Genomic DNA, 22,465 nt, shown 5'->3' with positions numbered 1-22,465 from the left:
TCTTCTCTCCTTCTCTTCCTCTCTCTCTCTCTCTCTCTCTCTCTCTCTCTCTCTCTCTCTCTCTCTCTCTCTCTCTCTCTGTCTTTGTCTCTTTGTTTCTCATATATATAAAATATACATCTATATTTATATATATATACATATATACATGCAGAAATTGTGTGCATAGTTGTTTGCATGTTGTTTCCTCCATTATAATGAGAGTTCCTTGAAAACAGAGATCATCTTTTCACATTTTTTTTTAATCCTCAGTGCTTGCCATGAGATCTGACATAGGATAAGTGCTCAATAAATGCTTTGTTGACTGACTGATTTGGTGAATAATAAAATTTTCCTTTCAGGTACAGGTTGGACAAGACATCCCCTGAAATCCCTTAAAATGTTAAGATTTTATGACCCCTGGCCAACATAAATAGGCTGTGGCATGTTACTGAGGATGTTTCTTTTTTGGGGGGGGTGGACACCCAGCATAAAATAATTCCACAAAATATGTTTAACCAGGAAATGAGGTAGCTTGATCCTTTAGCAATAATGAAATCCAATGGCCTTATCCTCCTTGACCTCTTCTTTATTTTATGTAATTGACCACCCTGGGTTTCTTGATGCTACTGGAACATTGAGTTCTCCTTCTCTTGCTTCTATTTATCTAGTCTTTTCTGTGTCCTATTACTCCTCTCAAGCCCTAAAGACAAAGTTCCTCAAGGCTCTTTGTTCATCACTCTTCTTTCTCAATCATTCTGTTTTGGCAACTTTTTCCATTCCTATCCTTTTAGTTATAATATCTATGTGAATTACTTCCAAATGCATATAGTCAGTTTCAATCTCTCCCTAGAGATCCAGTCCTTCATTGCACAGAATAATGGAAAGTCAGAGTTAAAAGGATCTCAAAGACCTTCTAAGTGTCATTTCTTGGCACTACTGAATCTACTAGACATCTCCACTTCAAATTCATCATGTACAAAACTGTACTCAAACTCTTGCCCCTCTTCTCTAAGTCTTCTAGCTTTCCTATGTCTGTTATTTGTTAAATAACCAAATATGTGTTAAACTGTTCTCTTGGAGTTTATAGTCTAATAGAGAGACAAGACAAAGCACTTAATTAACAGCAATACACAATGATATATCACACATATGCTAGAAAGGTTACAAAACAAAGGGTTATGTGAGGTATATGGGGAAAAGTGATCACTCCATCCTTTGTTCTCAGATAGTATCCCTTTCACAAAGTGCTACTCTCACTCTGCTCTTTAATATTATTAATAGTCCTCATACCTTATTTTCCCTACTACACAGTAAAACCCTAGAAGTTAGGGATTAATTTTTGTTGATCTTTTCATATTAGCCAGTTCTACCCACAGGATTTGGCACTAAGGTAAGATAATTGATAAATATTGGATATTCTTTCATGCTATTCTTTGAAGGCAAAATGGAAAGATGTGGATAATAATTCAGAATCAATTGATTGGTTGGATCCAAAGAATATCCATAAATGATTTGAGGTTAACTTATAATGAGGTCTCCAATGGAGTGTTAATAATGAGAGAATTAACATTATGATCAATAACTTTATTAAATTTCTAGATGCCATACCTATAAAATTTTCAGGAAGAACAAAGCCCAGGGGACAGGTTATATGTTGAATGACAGAATTAGGATCTCAAGGCAAATATTATATACTGAAATATAACAGCAACAAGCACAAAACCTTTCATTTATGCTTTAAAATCATCTTTAGAAGTTTAAGATGTGGGAAATATTGATAGATAACATTCATAAGAAAAATAACTGGAGCTATGTTCTATAGTATCTTAGACTATATTATGAGAGGCATCATATCCAAATTAGTTTGAATGAAAGGAGATAATAATCCCACTATTCATTGCTTTTGATTGTTACTTTTGTGATACTGTATTCAGTTCTGCTACTACATTTTAGGAAGGATAATAATAATTTGTAGAGAACACAAATGCTTTGGAATTCTAGCTCCATAGTTAACAAACTTATTTTAAACCATTTCCTTTCTCATTCATTTCAACTTTAAAAGTCACCAAATCCTTATCCCTTCTTTTTTGACACTGGTGACCTGTTTGAGTATTAGATATTTTCTTTCATGCCTCCCAACTCACTATGCATTTTAAGGGAATCAAAGTTTTCTTTCTCTCATTCTTTGAGACTCCTACTATCCAAATTTATCACTCACTTCAGGACTTGTTGGCTTTCTATTGACCTCCAGGTCATCTTCTTTCTGTCATCAGTGAGGTCAGTGGTCTTTCTCATACATATTGATACTCCCTTAAATTTTAACACAATTTTAACTTTCCATTTCCTTAATCTATTCAGTTCCCATAATTTACTGCTCTTTTCTGCCCAAACTACAAAAAAAATTGTCATTTACTTGTTTTTGTTGCCATCCACCACAAATGGTCTACTTACATGTTCATTGATTTATGAATTCCTTTGTAATGTCATAATCTATTATCATTTTGTCTTTCCCTATTGCTTGTGACCCTTAAACCTGTTCTTATCCTTTCTGTCCCCTATGCTTTCCCAAGCTATCATCCCTATATTGGCTACACTCTTCCCCTTTCAATTTTAACACTTTAGTGAACTAATTTAATTTTATATCGCCTTTCTCCTTGTTCTCCTGCCAATCATGCCTTGACAAACTTCAATCATGGACTATTTCCATTACCTGACTCCTTTCTTCCTATTTACTTCACCCTGAATAAATCTTAAGGAAGATATGAAACCACGTTGCTTGGGTCCATTATAAAGGTATATTATCTAATGTCAACCAAGCTTTCAGAGTAGCAAAGAAATCTTTCTACACCCCTCTGACTTATTATCATCCCAAACACCACTATGACTGTCCTAAACCTCAATACATCTAAGAAAACACTCTTAGCTCATAATCTACCTCATCTCATATTTCATAGAAAAACTGAGCCTTTCTACAAAATTGTATCCCTCTATTACCAACCCCACTCTCTCATCTTTCACCCCACTTTTTAATATAGTGTTCCTTCTTTTTTCCAAAGCCAGATCCTCTTATTTTCTTCCTCTCTTGCCTTCTACAGCAGATTATGTCCACCACCCCCATCCCAATTTGCTCTAAATTTCAATTTATTTCTATCTAATTGTCCCTTCCTTACTGGTTACAAGCACATCAAAGTCTCCTCCATGCTCAAAATAATATTCTCTCCTAACCTTCACCTCTTAAAATCTTGTGTTTCCTTCTGAATCCCTCCAACCATCTGAGTATTCTCCTCTAAAGTTCTTTTCCTTCTTCTTGATACATAACAAGGACTTAATAAATGTGTGTATTGATTGATTAATGAATTGCTACTTAGCTCCACAAGGTGTAAGTGGATGGTAGGATTCTGGAATCAAGATCCATTCTAACTCAAATTCTATGATATTCTGAATCAAAAGAAATTTAAAGGAAAAGTCAGAAGACTTTGTTTGGTGCCCGAGTCCAGACATCAGCTTTCTGTGTGACCCAGAGCAAATCATTTTACCTAAGTCTCAGCTTCCTCAGTTGCAAAACAAGAGGATTAAGGTAGTTGTCCTATGATATTCATTGATACCCATGATATTCCAGTTCTAAGTAATAAATTATTCAATAATCATTTATTACTACCTACTACACACCAAAACACTAGGTCACTTGACCTATAATATTCATTCCAACTCCAATCAATTATTCAATAATCATTATGACAACCTATTATGCACCAAACACTGGAGATACAAAAATTAAATTAAATCATTATTATTTTCAAGTTATGCTGGGGCAAACACATAAGTAATCACAAAATATAATGCAATATAATTGGGACAGTGGAGATTAGTAGTTGGGAATATCAGGAAAAGAATTAAACATTCTAGGATTGCTCTGAGATCCTCTAACTTTTTTCAGGGTACTTAAAAATATACTATCTTTCATTCTACTTTTTTCTATCCATATCATATTCCAAGATTTTAAGCTCCTTGAAGGTCTGCATCTTAAAGTTATTTTTATCCTCCATAGTCCTCAGGTAAACAGGGCTCAAAAATATTTTGAATTCATTTAAAATTAAAAAAAACATATTAAGTAACACAAATGTTTTTGACTATACTTTGTTGACACCTGTTTTAGGACTAAAAGAAGCTTATGTTCTGACTGCACATTCATTATGGTTGGGAGTATGCTTGATTAAAATGATCTAAATTATTATGCTGAAGAGGCAACCTGCTAAGGTTCTTTGGTGATGCCAGATACCAGCAGGTGGCGATATTACACAATTCATTGAACAACCATTGATTAAAACCTTGATAAATCAACTACCTACTATGTGCAAAGCACTTAAAATGTGTAGATGCTTAAGAAATTTCCAAGAGATCTAGAAGACTTCAGATTTAAGAATGACTGAAAATGGATAAAGAAAAAAAAAGTAAAATCATCTATCATTTTGATTTGTGGTCACATTTTTTTTCAATAAAAAATAATTTGACCAATTATGTCATCCTCTTACTAAACTGGAAACTCTATGAGTACAAAGACCATTTTTTCCTTAAATTTTTATTGATATCTTTTGTTTTGATTTCACATTCTCCAGAAGGAATACATTTCAAAAAATCTACACTGCTCTGCCCAGCCATTCTTGTTGTCAAAGAATAAAAATGAAAAAAGAAAAACACATTTCAACAAAACTAACACATAAACCAGGTGTGAAAAAATATATTCAGTCTTCCATACCCATCAACTACTACTTCTATCAAGATGGGAGAGAGGTAGATTTTAAAAAATCTTTTCTTTAATGCCAAGTTTCATTATAATTATACAGGATTTACTAAGAGATTATTTCTTATCCAGATTTGGTGCCTCTCCAATATCCAGAGAGCACAGAACTCTCTATACAATAGATACTTAATAAATGTCTGTTGATTGAATTAATGAATCACTTAATCAATTGTACTCTAAGGAGAAAAGCCACAAAATCATGTTGGCTACCAGCTGTGGTTCTATAAGCTATTGAATATGTGGACCTTCTCTGCAAATTTTCTGTTCAGTGGCTTTAATTTCCATTCACCTAACTAATGCCAGAAGTTCCCTGACTGAGATGCATGACGGCATAGCAGCATGTTCAATGAATAGGACATATTTAATAGCTGCTTGTTGATTTTATTTTTTTAATTTCACTTTAAAAGATGGAACATGTTAGCCCATGTTTATCATCTTCATAAACTGAATCAAAAGTTTTATCATTTCCTTTACAATATGTTGTTATGTTGCCAAATAGATCATTATATAATGCCAGGTATGACACATGAAATAGTCCAGATTACTTAATCTGCTAAATCCCTACAGTTCTGTATGAGTAGGTATTTAGCAGTGGAAAGAGTGCTAGACTTGGGGCTTGAATCCTATCTGAGTTACTTACAGTATGACCCTGGGCAAGTCACTGACATTCTTTGATTCTTAATTTCCTCATCTGCAAAATGGGGATAATGATGGAGTTTTTCTTTTAGGATTATTTTGAAAGAAAAGGAGAATATGCTTTGTAAAACTTAAAGAATCATATAAATCTGAACTATCATTATTGTCATTATCATTACTACTACTACTACTATCATTATTATTATCATCATCATGATCATCATCTAGAGCCATGAACTAAAAGCCAGGAGATCTGAGTTTTTGTCTTGGTTCTGGCACTAAGACATCATGTGATATTAGGAAAGTCACTTACAGAACCAGAGAACCTGCAGTATTAAATCTAGATTTGTCACCATGTCATTCTTGAGCAAATCATCTTTGTAGGTATTTCTGTTCCCTTGGCTGTAAATTAGAGAGTCAGATTAGACAACCTATAAGATTCTTTCAAGCTATAAATTCTATAATTCAATCACCTAGTGAAAAAAAAAATTGGAATTATAGTCCAGAAGACTGGTTGGTGCAGTGGATTCATCATAGAAAAGCCACTTGCTTCCTTATTGAGAAAATATGGACACAGGTTCAACTGTTGCTCGTGTCCAGCTCTCACTTTTGTAGTCAGTGCCTTTCTTCCTCTTGGAATATGTTCAATCACCATGTTGAGTGACCATATGGAAACTTGGGGTGAACCTAGTTAAGGCCATTAGTGACTTAGGGGTTTGCGGAGTCATCTACTTAGCTGCTGAACAGAAATAGCTGATGACTCAGGTACCAAAAACAGACAATTAGAGAACTCTTTATCAACTCCCATTGCAAGCCTTTAAATTACTCATGGCCATAACAAGTCTTTACCAAGGTTTCTGCTTAGTTTCAAGAAATGGTGACTGATTGCTATAATTTTAAAATACTTTCTTTCTATCACAAATCCCCTGATGACTCCAAAATCAATACCTTCATTTCAGACTACTTACTAGTTCCGTATTTACAACTGTCTATAATCTCTTTACTTAAATGTTCTGATCTCAAACCAACACATTTGAAATTGAACTCAGCAACTTCCCTATAAGCTAGCTCTCCTTCCCAATTAGCTCCATTTCCCTTCTTTAGCAACAAAATTTTCCCAGGCTCCCAAATAAAAAATCCTTAGTGACACAAAATGACAGAAAGAGCTGAAAGATGTTAGAGGTGATTTCTTCCAATAACCATTATTTCTAAATGAAGAAATATTGACCCAACAAGAAGTGACTTGACTACAATTGGCAAGCAGCAAAGATAAGTTGTTTTTGACTATTTTTCCTTCATCCTCCATATCAAATGATTTACTAAGTCTAGCCCTTTCTTCTGATGAAATGTTTCTAAGAGATAATATTCTAGAGCTACAGAAAGAGCCCTATATTTTCAGGCATAGCCAATATATTGATTTGTTCTGCTTGGCTATACTTACTTGTTGGGAAGAAAAGCAGATAGGGCAAGAGTTGTAAGATAAGAAGAAAATAAATTAAAAGTGTCAATGAAATATTTAAGAAGGGAAACAGAAGAGAGCAGAAGTGAGTTCATCAAGAGCCATACACATACATCAGTAGAGCAGTTTTATTATGACTATATGAATTCAAATACACACATTAAAACAAAAAATCCACAATATCATATGTAATTCTCTTTTTCTGTCATTCTTAAATCTGGAAATAGGTATTTTTTATTTTTCTATTAAGTGTAGAACAGAAAAATAAAATTAAAAAAGTTGTCATCCTCAGATTCATCATTTCCTTTCCATTTTCATGACCCCTCACCTTACCTAATTCAAACTTTTATGACCTCTACTCTGAATTAAAGGAGATCATCTCCAAGATGGTCCCCCTGTTTTCTTCTCCTCTTTTCCAAGAAATTCCTTATAGCCCCACAAGAAAATATGAATCAAGTCAACAAGTGTATATTAATATTTAGGTCAGTCACTGTGTAAATTATCATCACACCATTTCCCAACTCAATAAAATTAAGTGATACTTATTTTACATTTCAAGTTCAATTTTTTCTCTACCCAATTTTAAGGGCCCATATTCTGGACCCATCTGAACTTTCACCATCAAGATTCCTCTACACAAATCGATTCAACAATATTTACTACAGTTAATGCTGAAAGGTCAGTGTTAGGGATACAAAGATGAAAAGGAACTAGTACCTCTCTTCAAGGAGCTAAAAATCCAGAAAATATATGAGTTGTATACATAAATAATTATAATATGAAGTAGAACACAATTTAGGATCATAGATCTAGAAGTTAAAGAATCTTTAGGATCATCTAGTACAACCCCTTTTTTATAGATGAAAAAATGAATTTAAATATATGATCAGTTTTGCTTAACTTTTCATACCTCTATCATCTATATAATACCAAATATATTTGGAATTATAAACTATTCAAGCTAGAAATGATGATCTAATCAAAGCCCTTCATTTTATATGTGGAAAAAAACCTGATGCTCAGATTGGTAAAGTTATTGGCTCAAGATTACATAACTAGTAAATGACTTGCTGAATCCAAAGCCAGTGTCCTTTCCTTTCTCTGGGATTAGCAGGGAATTTTTGTTGTCCTTAAAATTAAACTGAAATATCCCTAGAATAGGAAACCATGTGCATGCTATTCTTTCTGTGTCTCTGGAGCACACAGCTAGTGTAGTGATATAAATTGTTATAGATAATTTATACATTTTTGATGAATGAATAAGTTGTTACTCTAGTAGGTTAAGAACTGAGTCTTATGTCCATTCTTTGGTGGGGAATATTGTAGAATAGTTGAATTAATAACATATCATTTACATAGAATTTATATTTATAAACCCCTGTGAGTCATGTAAGGGGAGCATTATTGATCACATTTTACAGATAAGGAAATTGAAGTTCATAGAAAAAGACTGATCCATAGATACACCCCTAATGAGTCAGGATTCAAATCCAGATCCTCCAAGTATTGGCAATTCAATCAAAGTATCTTAGACCTCAAATCATGAATACCAAGTAAAATATATGTAAAACCAGAAGTTCTTAACTTGAATTTTTAAAAATTGTTTTTGGTAACTATTATTCATTATAATTAGTTTTGTTTGTAATCCTCTGTATTTTACCCTATTTTATAAATTTGGAAGCATTATTCTGAGAAGAGTTCCATAACCTTCATCAGACTACCAAAAAGGTCTATGACACAAAAATGCTTGTGAATCCCAGGCCTAGACCATTGATCATCCAGTATGTTTAAATATATTCAGGAACAAGGAACTCTCTACCCCATGAAAAACTCCATTTTAAAGAAGGAAAGCTCTGTTGAAAAGTTCTTCCTATTGGTGACCTGATATCCACTGGGCCTGGGTCTTCCCTGTTGCTCCTAGTAGAAACAAGTCTAATACCCCTTCCATGTGTTTGGATTCTTGAAAATAATGCTGAATAGAATGAATTGGGCTAAATTTTGGGGGGGGGTTCTTTATTTCCTCAGATCATATTTCTGAATGGGAACCCCATGAATCATATTGTATTTTTGGCCTTTGGCTCTTTGATCAGGAACCATATAGCCCTTAAAACTTTGCCAAAACATACTTCATTTCAGTTTGAAAAGAAAAATGTACATATTACAATAGCAATCACTGCAAATTGTAAACCAGACTTTTACCAGCTGTAATCCATCCTTCTGACATCAACAGGCCCTAATTCATCAACCTCAAGGAGTAAAGTCATAATCTCTCCATTAAAACCAGGAGAGTGAGAGATGATGAATTATTGTTATTTTATGAGTTGAAGGAAAGTTGGGGAGTTGAGCTCATGATATTTTATTTTGAATGAGCTCAGCCCAAAGACAAAATGAATAGGAAGATGATTGAGATTTATTTTTTCCTATTTTCATATAAAACTCTTTGTGAATTGTTTTAAAAACAATTTCTGGTTTGATGAGTCAAAATGTGTGTTTCATCAGACTGATAAAAATAAAAAAGTTCTATTAAATATTAACATAATATATATTAATGTTATTATCTGGAATAATCTGTGGGTTTGAGCCTATGCTTTCTCAGTCCAACAGCCTTAGCCCAGTGCTTATAGGAAGGGGGAAAGACCATTTATTTAGTGGCTACTATAAGCTATTACGTGTTAAAAAGGAAAGTGTGTAAGTTTGCAGACTAACAGCAAAGGGCAGAGTGAAATTCTGGGTAGAGCAGCTGCTATTGGAGAGACACAGATAAGCTTAGGGTTTGGCTTTTTCTTGGGGTGGGGTTGTGTTAGATTAGTTAAGTATAGTAATTTTGGGGTTATATAGTGAGTATAGGAATAGAGTAGGGAAATCACTAAGAAGCAATATAAGTGGAGAGATTTGTAGATCTGGGGAGGTATAGAAATTTATTATTGTAGTGAGGTAATTGCAAATCACCTCTAACCTGTCCTTATTATATTAAATACCTGTTATTTATAGCCTAGGGTTCTCTGTGAGTGTATGTCTCATCTCAGGGTCTGGTTCTGCCAGCACTGGGTTTGGGAAGCTTTACCAAAACCAGGTTACTCTTCTGATACTGGCCTAAATTAACATCCAATCCCATCCCCAAAACCTTTCAGTTGGCGAGCCAGCTAGAAGTCGAACAGAGCATCTACAAGTATTATTTCACTTGATCTTCACAACAAGGCTAACATGTGTAAGTTATTATCATTCCAATTTTATAGTTAAGGAAACCGAGGCAAATAAAAGTTAAGTCACTTGTCCAGGGTCTCATAGGTAGCAAATGTCTGTGGCAGAATTTTAACTAAGATTTTGCTTATTTCAGGCCCAGCATTTTATCTGCTTCATAACATCAGTATGGCAGTGTGAATTATTAAGCAGACTTTTAATCAATGCTAGATGACTGAGTGGCAAGCTACCCATTTCCTATCTATACCCCCCTTTTGCCTTGAACTCCCTACTTTCTGCCTTGTACCTTATCTGGAATCCCATCTGATTGGTACCTCTTAGTCTTTGACCTCAAGGAAAGAAAACAATCAAAAAATCTGATGAAACTCAACTCTACTCCTACCAGAAAAAGTCCTGAAAGCCCCTGATTCCAAAGTTGTCTTGATGAGACTCCCTTAGTAGCATCTTGAGCAAGGACTCAGTAAGAGTTTGGAATAGTCATACACCTCCCAACACCTTCACATACTCTCTTCTAGACTGGCAACCCTCATGCCAGAGGTTCCTGGCTACATCCCTGTCTATTTTGCTTCCCATTGTTTCCCAGTGAACCATTATAAGTAGATGTAAGCACCGATATGAGGGATCCTGGAGGGCTCCCCTAGGATTCTCGCCCTTGTCCCTGTTTCTACCATCCTATGCCTGTTCAAACCAGATTGGAAGTTGTTGCTTTCAGTAATAACTAGTTTTTATAATTCTTATACAATTCCTTTTAGTTCCAGGAATAGACCCTGAAAATAAAAACAACGTAGTTGAGAGGCAGCTATGGTCAAGTCAGTAGACTTAAATGTTAAAAGAACTGGATTCAAATATAGGATCTGCTGGTAACTCTCTTTGTGACCTTATACAAGTCCCTTTGCATCTTTAGACCTCAGTTTTTTCATGTGCAATTTGAAGAGTTTGGGGAAGATGAGGCAGATCATCTTTAATGTCCCTTGTATTTATAAAAATGGTCTTACTCTACAGATATATATTTATGTATATAAAATATAAATTTATTACTACAGATAACAATGCATGATAAATGAAGTATTTATTGAATTTAATTATCATTGAATTTTCACTAAATCAAGATAGTCATTCCGTTGTTTAGCTCAAATCTGAGACAACTTGAAGGAACTTCAAAGCCCACAATTTTACAGATGAGAAAAAAGAGACACACAATAAAAGAAATTGACTTACCCAATATTCCACAATGCATTAGTTGAAGAATCTTGGTTGTCTGAAGCCCAGGCTACACTAAACCCCACTTTGAGTCTGACTACATCTGGGTCATGATAGAATAGCAAAAATATTCATTTATATGGTGCATGCCAATGTACTGTCAGACACCAAGAAACTGTCATGCCAAGCTTTCGCTCAGCCATCACGTCTCTCAGTAAGCTAATTACTCAGTTTCTTCTCTCTTGTCTTGGCAGAAATTGGGCACCACTAAATCCAACCTTTTACATAATGCCATCTTCATTCTGCTTTCCTTCATTGGTAAAATTAATCTCCCTTTCTTTCCTCACCTAATCACCCTTACCCTCAACTAAGAATTTCTCTGGGAAAATCTGGGGTTAGGTGTGGGTAGAAATGGTTCTGCTCATCCTAGAAACCCACTTTCAGGGAGCTTATGAATTTAGATGGGTAAAAGAATTTGATTTTTATTTTCTGCAAACTATATCTGAACTTTAAGAATTCCTTTAATTAAAGTATGTTGTTCTGAGAAAGGGTTAGGTTCCACAGGCTTCACTATACTTCATCAGAGGGCAAGGAAGTTTCATGATTAAAATTCTAAAGGCAGTCTTGCCCAGACACTAGAATGTATTTTTGTTTATGCCTTTTGTTGTTATTGTAATTGTTGTTGTGGGGGTAAGAGAGGAGAGAAAATAGCAAAATACTTTGTGGGGAAAATGCAACTTCAAGCATCTAAATTTGAGGGGAAGACATGGCAAAGCAAAAAATATAGTTTACTAAATAGTGTTCCATGAAATGCAAGAGCGGGAAGAAACCAAGAATTTAAATGGTTAGCACATGAACACAGCTATTAGAGATAGAATCCTAGAATGTGAAGGGTAGAACCATAGATTTCAATGGGACCAGAAAACTATTCTCTCTAATTATAATTCAGGGGAAGTACTTAATTTCTTTCAGTCATATCCGGTATTATTACTAGGCAGCTGAATATCCTTCACCAAGTTATCCCCAGAGGAACTCGCAGGTCTTTCCTATGAGTTTTGCAAGAAGGATATGGATTGGTAGACCTTTTGAAGTTCCACCAATTTCAGAGACTTCATGAAATTAGATGGGAAAGAAAAATTAGATTTGTATTTCATGCAACTAATAGCTGAAATTTAACCCTTCCTTCTATATTTTTAAGCATTATTCTGAAAAAGGTATGTCCACAGGCTTTACTGGACAACCAAAGGGGACCATGATGAAAGAAAAAGTTAAGAACTCCTTTAGATTGTCTATTCTCTATACATTCTTTCATTTGATGATTTTATCATTTACCAAAGTTTCAATTATTATTTCTATAAAAATAACTCACAAATTTATATACCTAGCCCTAAATAAGCTTCTGAACTCTAGTCAAATATGGGAAAACTGCATACTAGACATATTTTTTGATGCCCCATCAACATTCAAAATTCAGCATATACAAAATAGAACCTTGTATAGTTCCTCCAAAACTGATGCTTCTTCCAAATTTCTACATTTCTGTTGAGTGTACCACTTTCCTTCCAATCACTCATATTCAAAACTTCAAAATTATCCTTGACCCTCACTCTCCCATATCCAGAGCTGTCACCAGAACAAAATGATCAGGATTTTACCAACAGATATTGAAATTTAGCAGATAAAATTTTAACATATACATTCTCTTAGCAATAGACACAACTAAATTTGGAGCCTAACCAACAAGAATAATTAAATTGTCAGAATATTAGTAGGCTGGCATTGCAAATAATCATCTATGAACTATACTAATTAATTTTTCCTTTTATTTAAATAATTTTATTTTAATTACTTCTCTTGTTATTTGAATATTATGACTTTAAAACTTGAGTGGGGTGTACCATTTGGGCTGCTTACCATAGGTGAAAAAAATGGTTTGGGCTCTACACATAGTCAACCAACTGGCAACTCTTTGCAATTCCAAGTCAACATGGCTCCATGTCAACATTCTCCTATTTGTATCCTCTTCATTCATATAATGAGCCAATTTTACATCCTTATCATTTCTTGCCCCTATTATTGCAAAAAGATTCAAATGGCACTATCTACTCCACTCAGCTGTCAAATCAATAATCCTAAAACACAGGATTGATCAGGTCAGTTCCTTGCTCAATAATTTTGCATTGTTCTCCAGTCTCACTGATTAAAAAACAAACAAACCCAAACTTCTCAGTCTAGTATTGAAATCCATTTACAATTTAGCTGCCATTAACTTTGATGACTTATTTTAATATTCCCACCTTCACATGCCACTGAATTAAAATCAAACTGGCTCTTTCCTAGACTTAATATTCAATCTCCCATTGCCATACCTACGTGAAAACTATTTCCCATTCCTGAAATGAATTTCCTCTTCACCATGGCTTTTAGATTCCCTAACTTCCCTCAAGGATCAGCTTAAGTCTTTTTTCCTTTGTGAAGCCTTATTCCTCAGTTGCCAAAGCAGCCTTCACTTAGGAAATGATTCTATGTTTGCAAATTTGTATATTTGTCCTATCCCTTCAGTAGAATATAGACTTTGTGAGAGAAAAGATGATTTCCTTTTTGTCTTTGTAACCACAAATAGTAAGTGGTCAACAAAAGTTTTACTGAATTGTGTGAAAAATACTGAAACAAGCATGAGGTACCATATAGTAAGTACCAAGGGAGAAGGGACAATATAGGAGCCACTCTGACCTAACAATATTCAGATATCAGCAATTCTTAAAAATTGGGAGAAGTCATAAGTATCCTAACAGTAGCCATGATGCTGGGATGCAAAATGTTAGAAAAATTATAGTATAAAGGAGAATTCCAGAGAAGTGCCCCTTGATTAGAAGAACTATATTAAGGGGGGTAGGGAGCAGCTAGATGTTTCAGTGGACTGAGAGTCAGTCCCAGAGATACTGGGTTCATATCTGGCCTTGGATACTTCCTAGCTGTGTGATCCTGGGCAAGTCACTTAATCCCCACTGCCTACCCCTAACAGATCTTCTGCCTTGGAACCAATATATAGTATTGGTTCTAAAACAGGAGGTAAGGTTTTTTTTTTTAAAGAACTGTATCAAAGGGTGAATACAGCAAAGTCAAGGATCTCTGCAATATTCTCTGTACTCATTGACTTTTATTTTACTGGGAAATTATTAGCCAAGAAATGTCTGAGGCACTCAAGTAGGAAAAAAGGAAGTTCATTTCAGAAATGAGGAATAGTTTTCTCATTGATGTGAGGGCAAAGCATCCCAATGAGTAACTACAATAGGAATCAGTGATAGAAAGCAAATAACCCACTATCTGCTAGGGACTGAGAACTTCAGAAAACCTCAATTGGAGAAATCTAGAGAGGAGGAACTCTAGAGATTTCACCTACTGAGGATCTACTTAAGGTAGAAGTAAAGGTCCTTGAGAAGAGATAAATATTTACCTCCTTACTTTCCTTGGAGAGATGAAAGACTATGGGTGTGAATGTTGCATATTTGGTCAGATATGGTATGGTATATGTGTCAGATGGTTCTGCTGAACTGTTATTTTTCATTTTGTTTTGTTTTTAATCTTTGTTAAAAGACAAGGTTATTTTAAGAAGATGAGAGGGAAATATGTGTAAGTAAATTTGAGGTAAAAGCAAAAAGAATTAATAAAACAAAATCAAAAGGTCAAAAGAGATAAAAAGAGAGGGGGGGTAAAAAAAGAAAAAAGAGAGGAGGGGAGAGAATAGAGGAGAAAACAGAGAAGAAATGAAAGAGAGAAGGGGAGAAAAGGAAAAAAAGAAAGGAAAGGGGAAAACTAGAGAAAGAGTATACTGGTGAAGCTACTAACAGAGCCAGAAATCCAACCAGAGCTTCAGTTGGCATCAATTTCTAAGATTCTTCCAGCTTTAAAATCTATGATTCTGTGCAATTGAGATGCAAGAGAGAAGAAGAATCTACAGAGACATCTGTGGAAAAAGTAGGCAAACACTACTTAATCCTGCCTGGTACAGCCTACATATCATCTATTCTAGTCACAGTGATTCTTGGAGAAATCACACCACATATTTGTTCACCCTGGGATGGGGGAAGGAGACACTTTAAGGGAAATCCAGATGTTTCTCCCCTGAATTACTGGTACTACAGTCGCAAAAAGGAATGGGGGTGGGAGAAGGAAGAGAATAGAACTGGATATGAATGGATTAAATATCTTTACTGAAGCTGAGAAATTCTCAATCATCCCCCACACACATACTTACACATATACCACACAAAGCTTTGCCTGGAAGGGTATTTAGAACTTGGAATGTTAGATCATGACTTCTACTTTTATAGCACTTTAAGGTATACAAAAATTAAATTAAAATTTTTAAAAAGGTATACAAAATTCTTTCCTTACAACAATGCTTGACATAGGCACTATAATCATCATCATTATTATTATTATCATTTCCATTTTACAGAGAAGTAAAATGGGCTCTAGTAACTTGCTTAGTCACATTGATTTCCAAACTGTGACTTGACCTAAAGTACCAGGGAGATGAAAGCACTACCACCTTTACCATCACCTTCATTCAGGTCCAAAGATGGCCCTGACTCAGAGCCCAAAATCCCTGAATTCTCAGTGCATCTCAGACTATATCCATCCAGCTTCCAAACTGACACCTGCAACTCCCCATTGTCAAGTATTGAAGGTGTATAATTGAAAATCTGTTACCCTAAAAAAAAACTACATTTCCCAGGAGCCCACTGAATTCCTGTCATTATATACTTTCTGTAGATAGGGGTTATTAGGTGGGGACATGGAAGGTCCCACCTCTTTACTTCCGGTCCTGAGCTTGGTGATGGTAAGGAAGGTGTTTGAAATGACTGATCAGCCATGGACACATGGTCTTTATTTTGTATCTTTTTATTCCTTGATTTCTAATCATCATTAGTAAATCTCTTAAAATATAATATTTTTATTATTGAGATTTAATTTTAACTTTTACAAAGGCCACAGCACATCAGCAGTTACAGCTACCAGAAAATTCTCACCACCATCCTTGATACTCTCAAGTGGTCCAGCACCAGAAGCTAAGATTGTTTGATCAATAGAAATGACATTAAAGAAGGTGCATTACCATCTGCTTGCTACTACACCTTAAAGACCTTTCTGCCTGTCTTGCAGCAGAAAACTCCTATATGTGTTGTCTCCCTTTATTAAAATATGAGCTGCTCAAGAGAGGGACTCTCTTGCCTTCATATTTGTATCTCCAGCACATCTTTAGCACAACACTTTACACAGAATAAATGATTAATCAATGCCAGTTTTATTCATTCATTCATTCACTCACTAAACTCAGGATACTAATGTCACAGCTGCAAGTGACCCTTTAAAGCATGCAACTTGATATTTTCATTGTACGGATAAGGAAACAGAGGTCCTGAAGCTTAAATACCTTGCCCAAAATCATTCAGATACCATAACAGAGTAAGAACTTTAATCTAAACTTTTGGAAACATTTCTTTGAAACTTTTAAAAACAACAAAAATCAGGTAATATGCTTTTATCAATAGTCAGAAGCTGGAGGTATAATTATCTAGGAATTTTAGAGTATAACAAATATAACATTGCTATGTTCCTCTGGGTTTTCCCCCCTCTTATGTATGTATTTTATTCAAGAGCTAAATCCTACTTTCTTCTGGCTCTGATAGGATATGTCTGAGAGACAGCTACTATTTCAGGCATTGGAACTGGCTGATTTTAAAGGGTGAATTAAAAGCTGTTCCTAACAGATTAAAGAATACTGAAAGATAGTCAAGTATTTTTTCCCCTATACCAGATTGCCTCATAATATGAAGCAAGAATAGGAGAGAAACGTTGGGGCACGCTGAAGCATTCCTTCTTTTTGGCTGTTGAGTTAAAGTGTAAGGATTGGTGTTAACAGGGACAATAGAGATGCTGAACTACTTTGGGAAAAATAGACCAGATAACTGAATTGCTTATTCCATGACTGACTTGCTGTGTGACTTTAATCAAGTCATAGAACCACAGAATTCCAGGGTTGAAAAGAACCTTAAGAAATTATCTAGTTCCTATGTACCTGAGTGGTAGTTCTTCCAAAGCATCCCCAACAAGTGCTTATCCAACTTCTGTTGGAAAAGGGATAGTGATAGGAAAATGTTCTCAGTACACCAGCCTGAGGCAATATGTTCTATTGCTTGACAGCTCTATTATTAGGAATCTTTTCCTCATGCTGAGCTGAAATCTTCTTTCTTATAATTTCCACCCTTTGTCCTAGTTCAGCCCTCTAGGGCCAAGCAGAGCAAATATAATTCCCCATCGAAATGATGTCCCTTTAGCTATCTGAAAATGGTGTCTAGGCCAGCTCTCCTTCAAGTCATCTCTTACCCAGATCAAAGACTTAATTGATTGGCTCAATATTCTTCTTTTTCTCCATTGTTTATACAGCTCCCTCACCATTGTTGCAGAGGGAAGAGTGATCCATGGAGAAATGAGTTTTACACCTACTTCTCCCACTTCTGGATGTGTGAAAATTTGCAGCAAATCATTCCTCTTTGGACCTTAGGGTCCTCCCTTGATAAATGAAAGGTTTTAGACCAGATCAGGGACTGGAAAAATACCATCTGAAAGGATTGTGGCATTAAAAATAGGGTTTTTTTTTAAATTTTTAAATAAGTCAAAATAGGTCTAGGCTTGGGACATGGGATTCAATTTAGCAACCATTAGTCTAGAAGATGTATAAGATTCTTTATAGTTATAAGATGAATTGATCAATCAATAAACATTTATTAAGAATCTACCATTTCCTAGGTATGCTAGGAATACAAAAAAGAGGTAAAAAGCCCTTAATGTGCTTACAATCTAACAAGGAGTGCCAAAAAACAGATATGTATAAGCCACTATATATGGGATAAATGGGAATCATTAATGGGAGAAAGCTATTAGGATGCAGAGGGCCTGGGAAAGGCTTTCAATAAAAAAATGAGACTTTAGCAGAGAATTAGAGGAAGCTAGGGAAGTCAGCAATCAAAGATGAGGAGGGAAAGCATTCTGGACATGGGAGATAGCCAGAGAAAATGCTTCAAGGCTAGAGATGGAGTATCTTGCTCATTAAATAGCAAGGAGACCAAAGTTATTAGATCAAAGGGTACCTGCAGAGGAAGATATAAGACTTGAAGGGTTAAGAAAGACTAAGTTATAAAGGACTTTGAATACTAAACAGAGAATTTTGTATTTCATTCTGGAGGCAATAGGGAGCCATTGGAGTTAATTTGTGAGGGGGGGCAGGGATGACATAATAGGACCTGTAGTTTAGGGAAATTACTTTATTGACTTAATGGAGGATAGAATGGAATGGAGAGAGGTTTGAGGCAGCCAGACCCACCAGAGGGTTTTTGCAAGAGCCTAAGAGGGAGGCGATGAGAGCCTGCTCATGCCTCGTGGCAGTGTCAGAGGAGGGAAGGGGGCATATTGAAAAGGTATTGCAAAGATGAAATCAATAAGTCTTGACTCTGTAGGCATCAATTCCAGGCACCATATTTTAAGAAGAAAATTTTAAAACAATAAAAATCTCCAGAGGAGGTCTGAGAAATATCAGTAACAAAGACTCAGACTATAAATAGATCTAGCTGAACTTGGGGAAAAAAAAGAGAAAATCTCAGTTGAATAAGCACAGAAACTAATCACCCTTGCAAGCAACACTAGACCCCTGGGGATCAGCATTTATATATTGAGCAAACATTTATGAGGGACCTACTAAGTGAAAGTCAAGACATCTTTACTGTCTCAAAGCCCCCAGCCAGACATAGTAGCTGAGTCTTAAGTATTCACATGCAAACCTTTTACAGTGACTTTGACACCTCCATCCCCTGAGAACAAAAGCTCATTCATTAACCAATGGACAGACAGAAATCAGTTTAGTAAATTCCTTCCCAAATTCAGTCTATCTCCATAGTAACCAGCATTCACTATATGCAAACTCAGTAAGAAATATTAGAGAGAGAGAGAGAGAGAGAGAGAGAGAGAGAGAGAGAGAGAGAGAGAGAAGGAGACAGAGAAAGGGAGACAGAGAGAGAGACGGAGACACAGAGATGGAGACAGAGAAACAGAAAGAGGCAGAGACACAGAGGTAGAGACAGAGACACAGAGACACAGATAGAGAGGGAGAGACAGAGAGGGGGAGGAAGGGAAGAGAGAAGGAGAGACAGAGAGACAGAGAGAGAGACTCAGACCAACAGATGAACCAACAGGCAGAAAGACACAGATTGTTATATAGTGAAAGGAAAACTGGAATCAGAATCAGTAAAATTGTGTTTGAATACTGGCTCTGACCCTTGATAGCTTTTATAACAAAGGGAAGGCACTTAACCTCCTTGAAGGTATATTTTGTTATATTTAAAAATAGGATAATTGTCCACTGTCTTAATAAACTCTCACAGGGGTTTTGTGGGAATTCAGAGATAACTGTAAAGTGAATAAAGCTAATATTATCAGCAAAGGAATATATTGCTATAGGCCTTCCCCCTCCCAAACCCTTATGTCTCTGGCTCATATTATGGTCTATCATACACTTCTCTCCACCCGTCAGGCACTCTGATGCCACATGAACATTAGTGAGAATTGAGGATTGAGGTATTCAAATATACCTGAAATGGGAGATATGGTAGTGATAGAAGTAGGACTTGACAATTGACAGGATGTGTAAGGTAAAATTCATGGATGATTCTGAGGTTATATAATCCCAAAGGTCTGGAAAAAGAGTGGATTTGGATTCCATTTCATATAGCATTTTATAATCTGTAGAGTTTGGAAGGGAAGGGAAGAAGGGGGAGAAAGAGGCAAATAGACCATTTTACAGTATACTATTTATATTATATTATCTACAACATTATGGCTCTCACTGTGCTAGCACTTACATTAAGTAGGTACTTCATAAATATTTACTGAGTGACAGAGAATCAGTAGAGCACAGTAGACAGAAGACTGGATTCAAAACTTGGAAGACGTGGATTCAAGCCTTATCTCTCCCATATGATAGGCTTTGGGATCCTGAACAAGTAATAACCTCTCAATACTCCAGGAAACTCACAGATCATGTTACAGAAAAGGCGCTGACCTCCTTTGGTAAGAGGAGTTTCCTTCATCAAAAGTTCCTTTCCAAGAAGTTTTGACAAATTCTCTACTATGCACCATAAACCTCTTCAATCTAGAAGCTTTATCTAGCCCTGGAACATTGGGATTAGCCTATCTACTGTCTTTCCCTCTAATTGAATGGCTCTTCTTAACACTTCCATTTAAAGAGCACACCCAAGTCAGCCTTGGCTTATTCCTTTACACACTGTGTTCCCTCTAAGGTATTTTTGCACCATCATCCTGTCCTGTCCTGCCTCTCCCTTCCTTTAACTACTCAGCTTCCTTTTATGTGTTGTCTTTCCATTAGAATGAAGACATTTTATATAGCACATTAGTAGTAGTCTCTCAGAAGCTGAGAATGACAATTGTCTTTGTGCAATATCATCTATTGATGTACCCTCCTGTGGCTTTGAAGTCCAATGACTGAGGCGCAAAGTTTGTGGCACAAATGCTTAATAAACTCTTGCTGACTAACAGGAGCTGTCTACATCCCTGAAATCAAAAGACCAGTTCTTTATCCCCTATTGTAACTGATTAATATATAATGTTCTACTCAGACGTCTTCTTGATGCTGGCTTCTCAAAGCCCATGTGAGCATAGCACAAATTCTGGAAGCTCATGCTGAGCTGGAAACAGATCTAAGAATAGATCCTGTGTCTATTGTCTGAAGATCAACCTAGCCTGGTGTGAAGGGACTGGTCAGCAGAAGACTTCCCACCAACTGATAGTAACATTTAGCCATAGAAATTCATAAATTACTTACAGTCATATATGGAGGAATAAAGATATGCACTGTAGAAGTAGAAGTATCCATACCTAAGCAACCACAGTCCTGGTGAAGATTTTTTGTGAAGATTTTTTACACATGCGTTTATATATATGTGTGTGTGTGTGTATTTGCATATTCATATGTAAATTATCTTTATCTCTGTGTATGTAGAGAGAAATGATAGGAGATATGCCAAGTTATTTACAAAATCTAAAGGGCCATGTCAATGTCAGCTATTATTATTATTACATATTTTATATATAATAAAGCTGTCTTAACATGTGACTAAAATAGAGTCACAGCTCTAGTCTCTTCCCTACTCTTTCCCAAGAGAGATTTTAATTCCTTCCAGTTGCGGAAGTAGGAAGTTGGGGCTGGAAGCCACTCTGTTCTCTAGACAGGAATATTGGGTTAGAATTATATCTATCTGCTCCCTTAAATATAATTAGTCTGTGGGATATAGTTTTCAGTATCAAACTAAATTCTTAGTTACTATTCTTTAATGGTGAAAATAGGACTCCCAAACTCTATGTGTAAGACTTGATTTCCTTTATACCAAATACCAGAGCCACAATGAACATACACTTAGCAAAGATACTAATTATTCAAATTGCTAACCAAACAGAAATCAGAAAAAAGTATATATAGATACCAAATAATACTGGAGGAGGAGCTATTTTATTGGGAGACAGTCCCAAATCTCATCTAAAGGGAAAATTCTCTCTAAATCTCTAAGTTATCAGTTTGGGTTTGGGGCCATTAGTTATCTGCCAGCTCCTCTTATGCTTGCTTCTTCCCAGTATTTATTGTTTCTCTTCAACAACCAAAACTGAAGTATCATCCATCTTCTTGCTCTAAGTCAGAAAAGGCTGAAGAGATTCAATAGATTGAAGAGACTCAATAGACCAAAAAGACTAACGGTATAAGATGTCACTTCTCTCTTGCTCTCACTAACTCTACCCTGTCCCTCATACAGATCTGGCACAATGACCTTTAAAGAGAAAGTTTCATATCAATGGGTATTGGGGCTGAGGGAACTGACTTGTCCAAAGTGATATTCTTAAGAAGTGTAAAGTTTTCCCTTCTCTACATAAAAACATTTTGGCTGCTGAAAGTATATATTTTTTAAAAAGAACATTTGTGTACAAAAACTAATAAAATCAATTGGAGAAGAAATAAAGATTCTCAGATAAAATGGTAAGGAGAGACAAAGATAGCTCTGAAAAACAAAAAGAAAACTGCTCCTCAGATGACTATTCTGATCTCTGAAATCAGAGCA

The 22,465-nt window shown here is 35.7% G+C and overlaps 1 protein-coding gene across 1 annotated transcript in view; it reads right to left on the bottom strand.

The window, feature by feature from the left end:
• COL22A1 (collagen type XXII alpha 1 chain) overlaps positions 1-22,465 on the bottom strand; it is a 564,322-nt gene that overhangs the window by 508,687 nt on the left and 33,170 nt on the right. The window lies entirely within an intron of this gene.

The sequence above is a fragment of the Monodelphis domestica genome, chromosome 3, assembly GCF_027887165.1.
Source record: "Monodelphis domestica isolate mMonDom1 chromosome 3, mMonDom1.pri, whole genome shotgun sequence".
Classification (NCBI taxonomy): domain Eukaryota; kingdom Metazoa; phylum Chordata; class Mammalia; order Didelphimorphia; family Didelphidae; genus Monodelphis; species Monodelphis domestica.
The sequence above is the reverse complement of the archived record's forward strand: the minus strand, read 5'-3'. Positions and strand labels throughout refer to the sequence as shown.